This window comes from Pseudorca crassidens, chromosome 8 (assembly GCF_039906515.1).
Source record: "Pseudorca crassidens isolate mPseCra1 chromosome 8, mPseCra1.hap1, whole genome shotgun sequence".
NCBI lineage: Eukaryota > Metazoa > Chordata > Mammalia > Artiodactyla > Delphinidae > Pseudorca > Pseudorca crassidens.
In genome coordinates this window covers 73,855,592-73,869,205 of record NC_090303.1, presented here as the reverse complement: position 1 = coordinate 73,869,205, position 13,614 = coordinate 73,855,592, and the positions used below count along the sequence as shown (strand labels likewise).

Below are 13,614 nucleotides of genomic sequence, written 5' to 3'. Positions count from 1 at the left end.
GACATAAGAAATCTTGCCCTTGAAGAACTTGCATTCTAGTTTGAGAATCACAACAGAGTAAGTAGGCAATTGCAATAATATCCGGTAACTGCTACGAAAATCGTTGAGCAAAGATGTCCCTGTATACAAGAGGAGAGCCTTATCCAGCTTTGAAATAATTGTTGGTACCACATTTTGTAATTAGGTACATTTTCTGAAATATTGTTCCCTTATTGTTCTAGATTATTATCTTTTTGAAGGCATATGCTTTTTAAAAATATATCCTGCTGTGCTGAGAACTGGAGCTATCACACTGAGCATCCAATGTTTATTTTTGCCTTACAGTAATATGCAACATACTAATCAAATAAGAACAGTATTATTAGAGTTGAACAACATTAACCTCTTTTTTTTTTTTTTTTTTTGCAGATTCATATTAATGATATAGTTCTCTAGAGAAAAATCAGAAAAGCAAAGGTTGGTATGATATCTTATGAATGCTTAAACCAGACTTTATCTAAGAGGGCTTATTTAAAGATATGTTAGAGCATTAATTCTAAATTCCCTGGGCTACGTTTGTTTAATCCAGCCACTTCACATTATTACAATGTCTTGTGTGGCGAGAGATTTTATACAGACTAGAAAGAAAAAATGTTTTTCCAGATACACATTCAGTTCCTCTAGCAGCTTCCTCGTTTTACTTTCATAGCTTTTTAAGAGGTGACTTCTAGGACAGCACTGCTCTTCAGTCTGTGATAGCTCAAGTCAGAAACATACTGAGGGAAATGCGGCATCTATTGTGGTCTGTTTTTCTATGTGACAGTTGTTCCTATTTTGTGTTTGTTTCTCCTTTAATGAGGATACAACTTTCATCCAGGGAGATGTATGGGTCACTTGTTAGTGCACTTAAATGCACCAAGGCACTCCAGCAGCTGGAAATTGTGACTTGTAGTTGAATTATTTTTGCACAGCGAATGGTTTTCCTTTTGACATATTTTAATATACTTGCACACTGAGAGCAAGAGTGGGTGAACAGAAAACAGGCTGTTTTATTAACCCAGCAGTCACCTTTGAGGTTTGTACATGTCCACTTTTTTTCTTGCCTTTGTACATAATCCCAAGAGACTGGTACCTGGCTTTGCTCAGAATAACAAAGTCAGGCACAAATCTCCAAACACAATTGTTAGCTGAATGCCAACTGTTTCTTCTCATCTTTTTTTTTTTTAACTTGAACATTAAGAATTGTATTATGGGTGAACCGTAACCATTAAAGAATGAATTTGTTTTTCTATTTCAGATGCTTCCCCTATCATTTACTAGATTATTTTACAATATGTAATCTCAGGTGATAAAAGAAAATAATTTCTTGCATGTTTTTTGGAGAGCTTCTTTTTTTCAAATCATTAATAGTGAGAAGAAAAATATGTTACAAGCTTTAATTGGATTCCAATTTCAACTGAAAGGACAATTAGGAGAAAAGCAGAGGAGACTTCAACTCAGCCAGGAAGCCAGGACCCAGCACACACAATTCCACATGCAATTTTCATACAAACCAATGTTTCAGAGACTTTTCCCAGTAAGACCAGAGATTTCTTCAAGTCAGTTACCATCCTTTCCCAAGGCACATATCTGTATACATAATGGCCATAATTTCTAAGTAAATATAGTGGGTAATCACCTACTTTTTAATTCATACATTTTAAATGTACTCAAAAGTTGAAGACAAAGTAAGGATATAAATCCAGAACTTCCTCTCAATACCCAGCAAGTGGTTCATTTAACAGCATGTAAATATTAGGGCAACAAAACCTCCAAAGTACATAATTTTCTCTTTCCTATCATCATCATTATAATCAACATCATCATTAAGATAATAATACGGCATTTTATACTATACAGAGAAGTTTCATATCATCTCATTTGACTATCTAAACCAATCAGTGAGGTGTGCCATATGAGTAGGAAGATTATTAAGAATGATAAGCTTTCTAAAGTCATTCTAAGACTTTAAAACACAAGTAAGTGCTGGAGTGTAAAGAAAGGATGCCATCTTTCAGTTGGAAATCTGGATCTCTCGCTGTCTCTATGATAATGGGTCTTTTAAAGCATTGCTTTGTTGAGTTGTTCAATGTGAGAGATAATAATTATGCGAAAAAGTGGTTATGAACTTCATTGAAGATTACTTTTTTGTAGAGGGTCTGAGTGTGCAAACGTATTTTATTTTTTATTGGAGTATAATTGCTTTACAATGGTGTGTTAGTTTCTGCTTTATAACAAAGTGAGTCAGCTATACATATACATATATCCCCATATCTCCTCCCTCTTGCGTCTCCCTCCCACCCTCCCTATCCCACCCCTCTGGGTGGTCACAAAGCACCGAGCTGATCTCCCTGTGCTATGCGGCTACTTCCCACTAGCTATCTATTTTACATTTGGTAGTGTATATATGTCCATGCCACTCTCTCAATTCGTCCCAGCTTACCCTTCCCCCTCCCTGTGTCCTCAAGTCCATTCTCTATGTCTACGTCTTTATTCCTGTCCTGTCCCTAGGTTCTTCAGAACCAATTTTTGTTTTTTTTTTAGATTCCATATATATGTGTTAGCATACGGTATTTCTTTTTCTCTTTCTGACTTAACTTCACTCTGTGTGACAGACTCTAGGTCCATCCACCTCAGTACAAATAACTCAATTTCGAGCAAATGTATTTTAGAGGGGATTTTTGCACTGGAGTAGGAGGTTAGAGTACCTAACTTTGAAGTCCACTGCAGTGAGTATATGACTGTAAGGCTATTGGCTTTTTTAAGGGAACACACTGAGTGAATGACAGAGGCAAGATAGGAAACCATTTCTTCTGACTCCCAGTAAACTTCTAGAGTTCAGTTTAATTTAATACTTTGAGCAGCTACTTTCGACCAAGTTCTTGAGCTATAATTATAGGGTACAAATATGAAAAAGAGAGACATTGCTATGTAAGTTTTATAATGTAGAAGGTAAATAAATAAATATCAATGCAATGAAAGAAAGACTAAATACCATAGGTATGGTGTCTAGTAATTGTACATAGGTTTGGTGAAGTCATGGAAGGCTTTATTATTATGGAGACATTTGAGTTGGGCCTAAAACTATTGTTATATCCATTCTCAGGGAATAGCTATATCAATCACATTTGCTTGTTTTTATATTAAACCTATTCTTAAAGGTAAGACTATTTCATTAACCCCTAGTAAACTTTTGACCATGAATGCTTATTTGTTGTAAATTAAGCTCTTAAAATCATTGCTTCTTAAGGTAATGGAGATGTTTTGTTTATAATTATCTCTGACTATGTTACATTTTTCTTTTCAGTTCTTGTAACTTTCTTTATTAAAATATGTTTGATCAGGCATGCTTTTAATAGAAAAATCACATAAGATTCTGAGTCCTGTAATCCTGTAATCTTTGTCTTTTTCATCATTATCCTCACATCCTCACTTTCAGAAAAATAAATTTTTAGCACTTTTTAAGAAGTGCCATGGAAAGCCATTATGCTAATACTTTACAACATTATTCTTAATTTTTCAATAATCCAGTAGAGTAGCTGTAAGCCCTATTTTCCAGATAATATACTGAGGCTCAGAGATTTTAAGAAATTAGCTCAAAATTGCACAATGAAAAAAATGTTATTGTTCTATGACCATTACAGTGTTGGCAGTTATTATTTGTCCATCTGGTTGGGGTTTACCCACTTTCTCACTAGCTTTATTAGTGAAGACTCAGATGATGTTCAGTAAGAACAGCCCAGTTGGAAGTTGATTAAGTCAAAAAGAGAATTCGTTGACCCCTATTACTAGGAAGGATATCAGGGGTGACTGGAACCAGGACTTTGAATACCGTTAGGAAACTTCAAATATGGTTAAGAAGTGTCTATTTCTCATCTGTGCTTTTCTCTGCATATTGTCTTTGTTCTCAGACCAGGTCCTCCTTGTAGCACACTGTGTGGGCTTCATTCCCTTTAGGCCTGCATCCTCACAACATGTCACCTAGGAAGATGGGGGCTTATGTTACTTGGCTCTAGTGTGAAAAATTCCAGATAAAGATTTGCTGGGATCACATTTGGAATCCCAGCCTTTTTTTTTTTTTTTTTTTTCTATTTTATTTATTTTATTTTTGTCTGGGTCTTCGTTGCTGCACGCAAGCTTTCTGTAGCTGCGGTGAGCGGGGGCCACTCTTCCTTGTGGTGCGGGGGCTTCTCATTGCAGTGGATTCTCTTGTTGCGGAGCACGGGCTCTAGGTGCATGGGCTTCAGTAGTTGTGGCTCGCGGGTTCTAGAGCGCAGGTTCAGTAGTTGTGGAGCACGAGCTTAGTTGCTCCGCGGCATGTGATCCCTTAGGCTGGTCATTAAGGTGATGGTGATGCTATGATCAGTTTTCATTAGTCAGGTATTCACTTTTGTGGCTGTAGGGAGAGATGGAAGGGATAGTATATTATTAGAATGAGGAGGGGGTGCTTTACAAACATGGCTCCAGAAATTACTATGAGCCAGGCAGTCATCCCAGTTTGTGGCTATTAACACAGGCCATACCTGTTCTCGTTGCATTAGTTAATTCTATACTGGTTAACAGCCTAACATTATATTTGTTAAATCACTTATGCAGGGTAGAGGGGCTTTGTCTAATTTTTTCCATTAGTTGAAGTCTGTCAAATTTGTTTGGAACGTTTGAAGGTGGTTTGACCTAAGAACCAGGCTTCCTGTTAGCTCCCCTTGCTAAGTCTGTGGCTAATGGGGTTCACGGTCTACCTCCAGCAAGGGTAGCATCAGTGGTCAATGCCAGTGGACCTTGGGGCTCAGTCACAGAGCCTGGGGCCTGCTGGAATAATTGTCATCATTTCTTATATGCTGTGGTGACTCAACACCATCATAAATGGAAAATGGAGCAAAAATCCCTCTTTTTATGTTTCTTCTTCTCTCTGACTCTCCACTGCATATACAAAAATGGTTTTGTCCCAGAACAGGGAATTAGAACCCTCATGTTTGTCATCTTGTCTCCCTTTGTCCTCTTACTATAATTTTTTTTTTTTTTTTGGTGGAAATGTATACTTCTCATTGCTTGATCTGCCAAGAACTTCCTACATCTTCATTTTTCCACTGTTGGCATTTGCCTTTACTTTTCTCTGGAGTCATAGGACAGGAGGGATGCAGGGAAAGGATTTGGCATACAAAAAAAGGAAAAATCCACAAGAGGTGTATATCAGGGATACTAACTCTGATGCAGAGGTAAAACTTAGAGAACAAGAGAAAAGAGTTAGAAACCAGAAATCCAGTTACAGAATCAGTTGCTAAATCTTCCATGCTTAGATAGCATTGTCTAGTTGTCCTTTGGATGTTCTAAATTTGTTAAATAACCTGTAGGATTTGTTCATTTCCTCCAGACATAGATTTCATTTACATCTATGCTGAGCAAACTTTTGAAGTTATCTATTCCAAAAACCTTTTAAAACCCTTCTTTTTTTTTCTAATAAGACTCAGACTTAAAACAGAAATTATGTCAAGTGGCCTGTATATGACACCTAACATACTTTAAAAAACCCTCTGCCTCTAGTGTTGATGAAAGGGACAGAAATTACAGAAGCTGTGGAGCTGAAAACATAAAGTGAGAGCTATACACTGTCTATAAAAAGATTTTTTGATCAGAGTGAGGACATGTTTTCCACAAACATGTATTTCCTTTATTTATAAAAATGAGGAATGCATGGTTGAACCTGAGCAAATGCAGCTACTACTAACTGATGATGAGTAATGGGTGAACTAAGATGGTAGCTGTGGCTTAAGCTGAGTTCATCCAAGTTACAATCAACTTCATAAGCAAGAGTCTCAAGAAGACAACTAATCCCCATGGTGTTGTCTGAATAAAACTTATTATACACCTGAGACTAGTAGCATCTAAAACCCTATGAAATATCTTTATAGCTCAAAAGCTTACTGATGGAGGAAAATGGCTCACTGAAGTCAAAGGGGACAAGGGTGGGAGTGACCTGTTTCTTTGGAAACCTCAAGTATAAGATAGTCTGGCACTATGATTCTTATTAATCAATACCTGCTTTTCAGGGCCTGTCTTGATTTTAGGTAATGAAGCAGAGAGAATTATACAACCTTCTGGGTAATACATTGTGGCATACATAGAAGTTGTAATATTAATCTTCTTCTTCACTATGATTGGCTTATAATTTTAACCTAATTTCCTTTTACTTATCTTGAAACATAGAAAATTGGTCACCTTTAACTTTATAATCTCCCTCCATAAATGTGGATACTGTTGTTCTTTTTCAACTTTTCCTTGTATGTCTCTTTCTGAGGCTTTTAATAGATTATTATGACTTCAAATTATTATGATTTCAAATTTCAAGGAATCTTCAAATTTCTCATAGCTACTTGAAAATGCATCATGGGGATTAACCAAAAATTTTTTCATTAGAATTTTAAAATAATGTGCGCTCAACCTATAACTTTGTTTTGCTAATTTTTAGTGGCAACACAGCTATCATCATTTTTTAAGTATGTAAACCCAGATATACAGATGCTAATTATTTCAGTAGCTTCCACTAGATAAATCATGATGTCTAGATGTGGTAACTAATCCTGAGCGTGAAATATCAAACATGAATAACTGAGAAAAGCAGGAATAGTATACATTTCCATTCTAAGTTACATTTTTGATATTAATATATAACTATATTAAGGAAAGGTCTTATCTCGGTGTTTTGTTAATTGTTTTAGCTCACTAGATTCAGCAGTTCCCAAACCCTCCTTGCTTTCCTTTTAACTTTCTAGACTTTAGATTCAAGGCACTGTCTTTCTACAACTTTTCTGAGACTTGTCCAGTTTGATTACTGCTGTATAAGCAGCAGTTTTGGCAGAGAAACTTTTGGTGGCCTTATTAGAGAGAAAACTAACTTTCCGTTTTCTGCCTCTTGGTTGGCTCTGAGTTGCAATAGTTTCCCTCTTCCAATAAAACCCCTGTTCCTATTGCTGTTCTCCTTCCTTAGGGCTCCTGCTTTCTTTTGCATGCTGCATCTTCTTATCCCTCCCTCAGTGTTCCACCATGTTCCAGTCACTTGTTATCACCATGTGCTCTTTTATTTTCTACACAGTTTCTCAGAGTATCTGAAAATACCTAACTTATCATGTTGGAGGGTTTTGCTCTTATATGTTTACTGGTTAGCTGTTTGGCTCAACTCCTGAAAATGTATGCTACATGGGAGAATACACCTTATCTGTTGTATAGAGCGAGATAGATCGAGCTCTGGGGACTAGAACAGAGTAGGTGTTTACAAAATACTTGTTTAATAAATCTTTTTCCTTAAAAGTGTTTTTGAGATTCTTTGCTTCTGATTTTTCACGTTATCCTCAGGCAGATTTATCCACTACCATGGGTTCAATAAAGTAAATGCTGCTTACCTAAAAATATTTGTCTTCAATTTGCAGCCCTCCTCTTAGCTACACATCCAAATATCCAACTGCTTCTATCTAGATGCCTCTTCAAACTTAATATGGCCTACACTGGATTAGTAGTGTCTCCCAATGAATTCACACACACAAAACAACAAACAAAGACCCTGCTCCTTCTTCAGAGTTTCATATTTCATAACTGGAATATTTACCCATGCCCTTGCTCAAGCCTTAAAACAGAAATCATCCTACCATCCTCTCTCTCTTTCATCCCTGTTATTGCAAATTCCTGTTTGAGCCCCCCTCATAAATAGTTTTCAAATCTCCCCACTCCTCTACTGCTGCAGCCACAACCCTAGTCAAGGTCATCATCATTTCTCATCTAATTACTACAATGCTCCACATTGGTGTCCTTATTCGCTGTCATGTTACCCTCCAATCTTTCCCCACCGTGTATTCCCAGGGATCTATGGTAATATAAATGTGACTGTGGTACCCTTCTCCCAAGCACACACCCCAACAAAAGCTTTTCAGTGGCTTCCCGTTCCCTTGAAGATAAAGTCCAAACTCTTTAAGTGGCCTCAGAATAGTGTATGATTGCTCCTTAGGCAATTTCCCTTACATTATACTTTTGTCAGCTGGACTATAGCTAAAAGAAATTTTGAGCTATAGTCTCAAATAGGACCTTGTATCCTGTTTCTCCATATTAACAATTGTGGATGGGTTATTAAACTTTGAAAACAGATGAACATGGTAGGATTAATATCTTATGATAAAAATTATATTTCTTAAGATTAAATTACATACAAAGGGATATAGGCAAGCAAGGCTTAGAATTTTCCTTAAGAATCACCTTTGAATCTGCTCTAACACATGAACAAATGTTCTGTTGACTCACAGTTTCCAGACATTATTGAATGGCCAGATTATTTTTGTCCAAAAAATTCTCAAAGCACTTATTACTTGTGTCTAATTATACTCATAGAAATGTATCTGTAACATCCTCGAGCATTTTCTAATTCTGAGATATCAATTAATGCTTGTTAATAATTTACAATTCATTATTGTTCACTGCCCCCAGACCCAAGCTTTTTTCTGGAGTCAATGCTATTTTAAAAGTAAAAATTCCTTTGCTGGTTCTTGTGAACAAAAACATTCCTCCTCTTTCTCCAACCCATTATTTGGATAGTCAATCAGGTCTGCTATGGAGGCAAATAGTTTAAATATTTTTAAAACTTTAATTCTTGAATTGTGAAAGCTACATGTATGTTAAACTTATTTAAAATGGTTACTTTCTGATTCTACCTTCATCTTCTTTTCTTCCATTACAGTTGGAGCATATTGCAATTGCCTTCTTTCTTCACTGTTATTAACTTTTCCCCTTTTATCAGAAAAAGGATCTTGCTTTCTTTGATTCTCTTATTGATATTTTAAAAGAACTTTTTTTCCTCTCTTGCTGTCTCTCTCAGGCAAGTCCCATCTCAGTTGTCCTTTGTCATTCATTGTCAGTCTTTGTGTCCCTCCTCTTATCCCAGCTTAGTTTTTTCCTTTTTCTTTTTTCGGGGGAGGGGTGGAAGTAGCGGGCACTGGTGTTGGGAGTCTCACATCAGTTTCAGGCCTAAAGCAAAATGCATTCATTTCAAATGGAAATTGCAGTTTATACCAAAAAGGCAAGGTTTCTTTACTTCAGTAAATTGGAGCCTTATGTAACACATACTCATCTAAAGAAATTTGAGAATAGAACTTCTAAATAACTAATAACTGGAAAATTCTGATCTTGAGCTTTAGTTGCTGAAGATAAGGAAAGACATCTGCTTCAGTACCCCCATCTGGCTTTTACATATCTATTTCAGACTCAGTATGCTCTTGCTCTTTCTTTTATCTAAGCCCATCTGCTTGTATGGTGTGTTCCCACCCTAACATATTTTCAGACCCTTGCCATAGGGCAAAAGTGCCAAGCAATTATTCGTTGAGATAGATAGTCCACATAATACTGTAAGTGACATCTGTTCTGTAGGAAATCCCTCCCTTGTGGCAGCAATGTCATATTGGCTGCTCATAGGAATATCGGAATTGACATACAGGAACAATTGAATGTTTCATCTTATCCTGAATTCTCACTCAGAAAGCATCCAATACCAGATGCTTTAGAGGGCCGTGTAACCCCTGGACTCTTTCTCTTGTTCTCTCTACACCTGTGGTAATTGGCAATACTACACTATGGAGAAAATTTCTTCCTGACCCCAGCTGGTAACCAAATTATGCCCTAAAGCATGAAGATTGGCATATTTTAAAGTTTATTGTAGCTAAGATGGCGAAAAAGGAGATGTTTTTCATATTAATGTGCTTACTAGATTGACCTAAATAATAGCTTGAATAATAAATTCCACAAATTACTCAATAACTTATTTGGCAAAATTACAATGACAGATGAACATTTTAATCTTTTTAGTGTTGATCTCCACATTTGGCAATTGGTTCTTCCTCTTTAAACTATTTCAAAAGATGATAAGAAAAACAGTCCACAGTCGACAATTGTTCAAGACTTGAACTTTGTATAAAGGTATAATTGGTAAAACTTACATTAATTGGTTCTGAGTAAACTCTGAATTTGCTGGTTTTTGGCCATTTGATATTCTGAAGGCAGGCAGAATTTGAAGCCAAAATCATTATTGGCAAATTAAAAATACATTATGTAAGGTAGGTTCTGAATAAATTCACACAAAATTCAATTTCCCAAACCAGCTACATTGATGCTGTTACTCTCTTCAGTGATTCTCATAATACCATGAACAACTTCAAATTTTAAAAAGTTAGAGTGTATAATTATGAAGGGCTTTCAAAATTAGAGTTGAAATGAAAGTACTCAATTACATAATTGAGTCAACCCATTTACTTAAGTTTAAGTAAGATTTAAATATTTAGTAATAATAAGCTGTATCAGTTACGTGTTGTTGCGAAATCTACCACTGTGAAAATTAGTGACTTAAAACAACTATTTTACCTCTTTATCATTCTCTGGGTCAGCAATATGGGCAATTCATTTTAGTAGTTCCTTTGCTGCTAATTCTGCATACTATCTGGTGACTATCCTTGGGATTGATGGTCTAAGACAACCTCACTCAAAAGTCTGGTTGTTGGTGTTGGCTGTCTGCTGGACCATTTGTCTCTAGTAGGATAACTTGGCTTCATATGTAGCAAGGTTCTAAAAGCAGGAAGAGATGGGGCCAGCCTGAATGTGACATCATTTTGCATGATGTCTCATTGGCCAAGCCAACATGGCTAAGCCATAGTCAATGTACGAAAAGACTACATAATGGAGTTAATACAAACAGGTGTGATTTTTTTTGGGGGGGTACTCTAACTGTAATAATTTATCACATATTGCTATCCCAGGATTATCAGTTGGCAGAACCTTACCTTCCTGATTACTTAATACAGTGTAGCCATTACTATTGTGCAGAGTTCTGTAAGTCTGTAAGAAAACTGTGTAAATAACATAAAGATCAATGAAGCTAATTCTTTATCCTTCTTTCTATACATTTTAAAGGTATAAGTCATTTGTCAGATATGTGATTTGCAAATATTTTCTTCAAGGCTGTAGTTTTTCTTTTTATCCTTTTAATAAGATCTTTCACAGGACAGAAAAATTTAATTTTGATAAAATCCAATTTATCAATTATTTCTTTTATGAATTGTGTTTTGGTGTTATGTTTAAGAACTCTTTTTATACATTGCTAGATTCAAAATGTTCATATTTTGTCAAGAATTTTTTGCACTTAAGTTCATGAAAAATATTAATCTGTAGTTTCCTTCGTTTCTTTCTCTCTTCTTCCCTCCTTTCTTTTCCTTCCTTCATTCCTTCTTTCCTTCCTTACTTCCTCCCTCCCTCCCTTCCTCCTTCTCTCTCTCTCTTTCTTTCTTCCTGTATTGTTTTTGTCTGACCTTGATATCAGGATAATCCAGACCTCATAAAAAGAGGTGGAAAATGTTAGTTTCTCTTCTATTATCTAGAAGAGATTATGTAGAGTTTGTCCCAATTCTTATTTATTGTTTGGTGGATTCCTCCACTGAAGCCATCTGGGTCTACAGAGATTATTTTTTGTAAGTTTTTAATTTACAAATTAAATTTCTTTAACAGTTATAGGGTGTTGAAACTGCCAGTTAAAATGATTTGTCTTCTTTTCCTTTCAGTTCTATTCATTCTTGTTTCATGTATTTTGATGCTCCATTGCTTGGTGCATATACATGTTGGACCACTATGTCTTCTTGGTGTAATGACCCTTGTAATATTCTTCTTTGTTGTTGATAAGGTTTTGGTGGGGTTTGTTGTTGTTGCTTGTTTGTTTGTTTGATTTTTTTTCTTCTCGGAAGTCTACTTTACTTGATATTAATAGAGCTACTCTTTTTAAAATTAAGTTTTGTATGGTGTATCTTTTTTCTGTCCTTCTAATCTGCTTATATCATTATGTTTGAAGGAACTTTCTTGTAGACATCATATAATTTAATCATTTTTTAATCCAGCCCACTAATTACTGTCATTTAATTAATATATTTAGAACAGTTACAATTAATGAAATTGTTGATATATTAGGAGATAAATCTTCTATTTTATTATTTGTTTTCTATTTGTTCCCTCTGTTTCTCATCCTCTGTTTCCTTTTCCTTTCCTTCTTATGGATTACTTGAATGTTTTTTAGAGTTTCATTTTCTTTATTTACAGTTTTTTAAGTATATATCATTGTATAGCTTTTCAGTGTTGACTGTAGGTATTAAAGTATATACATATATATCTACCATCACAGTCTACATACACCACAGTCTACTGGTATTGACATTTTACAACTTTGAGTAAAGTGTAGAAAATTACTTCCATTTAGGTCCTTTTACCCTGCCAACTTTTAAAATGTAATTTTCTTAATAAGTTTTTCTACATACTTTGAGCATACATCAAACAGCACTATAATTTTTGCTTAAACCATCAAATATGATTTTAAAAACTCATGAAGAAAGAACTCATAAAACTCAACAGTAAAAAACAAATGACCCAGTTAAAAACTGGGCAAAAAAATCTGAACAGGGACCTCACCAAAGAAGATACAGAGATGTCAATTAAAAGTGCTCAATGAGTATTGAGCATATTGATATTGAGCATATGAGAAGTGCTCAATATCATATGTTATTAGGTAATTTGAAATTAAAACAATAATGGAATACCACTACACATATATTAGAATGACCAAAAACTGAAACACTGACAATTCCAAATACTAGTGAGGACGTGGAGCAACAGGAACTTTTATTTATTGCTGGTAGGAATGCAAAATGGCTCAGCCCCTTGGGAAGACAGGTGATTTTTTAACAAAACTAAATATTCTCTCTCTCTCAGATTTTCTACATAGACAATTATATCATCTGAACAAAGTTTTATTTCTTCCTTTCCAACCTGTATATTTTAACTTCCTTTCATATCTTACTGAATTTTTAGGACTTCTAGAAGGTGCTGTAAAGCATATTTGAAAGGGGACATCCTTGGTTTGTTCATGATCTTGGTGAGAAATCTTCAAGTTTAGTTGATATTAGTTGTAGGTTTTGTGTAGTTTTTCTTTTATCAAGTTAAGGAAGTTCTTCTTTATTCCTAGTTTGCTGAAAGATTTATCATGAATGGGTGTTTTATTTTGTCAAATGCCTTTTTGCATCCATTGATATGATTATGTGATTTTTCTTCTTCAGCTTTGAAGTGATGGATTACATTAATTGATTAATTGATTTTCAAATGTTGAACCAGCTTTGTGTACCTGGGTTAAATCCCACTTGGTCATGGTGTATAATTATTTTTATGCATTGTTGGATTCAATTTGCTAATATTTTGTTGAAATTGTTTTCATTTATGTTCATAAGAGATATTTGTCTGTAGTAGTTTCCTTTTCTTGTTTTTGTCTGGGTAAAGCTGGCCTCATACAATGAGTTAGGAAATATTCCCTCTGCTTCTGTCTTTTGGATGAGATTGTAAGAATTGGTATAATTTTTTCATTAAATATTTGGTAGAATTCACCAATGAGCCCATGTGAGCCTTGTGCTTTCTGTTTTGGAAGATTGTTAATTATTGATTTAATTCATTTAATAGATGTAGGCCTATTCAGATTGTCTATCTCTTCTTGTGTGAGTTTTGTCAAATTTTATCAAGAAATTGGTCCATTTAATCTAG

General features: G+C 35.2%; 1 protein-coding gene across 1 annotated transcript in view; it reads left to right on the top strand.

Annotated features, from left to right (window-relative positions):
• Window positions 1-410: 410 nt before the first annotated feature.
• The window catches only part of TFEC (transcription factor EC), a 155,931-nt gene continuing 142,727 nt past the window's right edge, over window positions 411-13,614 (top strand). Inside the window, exon 1 of the mRNA XM_067746793.1 lies at window positions 411-456. The gene's annotated coding sequence lies outside the window, so the exon portion shown is untranslated. The remainder of the gene's footprint in view (window positions 457-13,614) is intronic.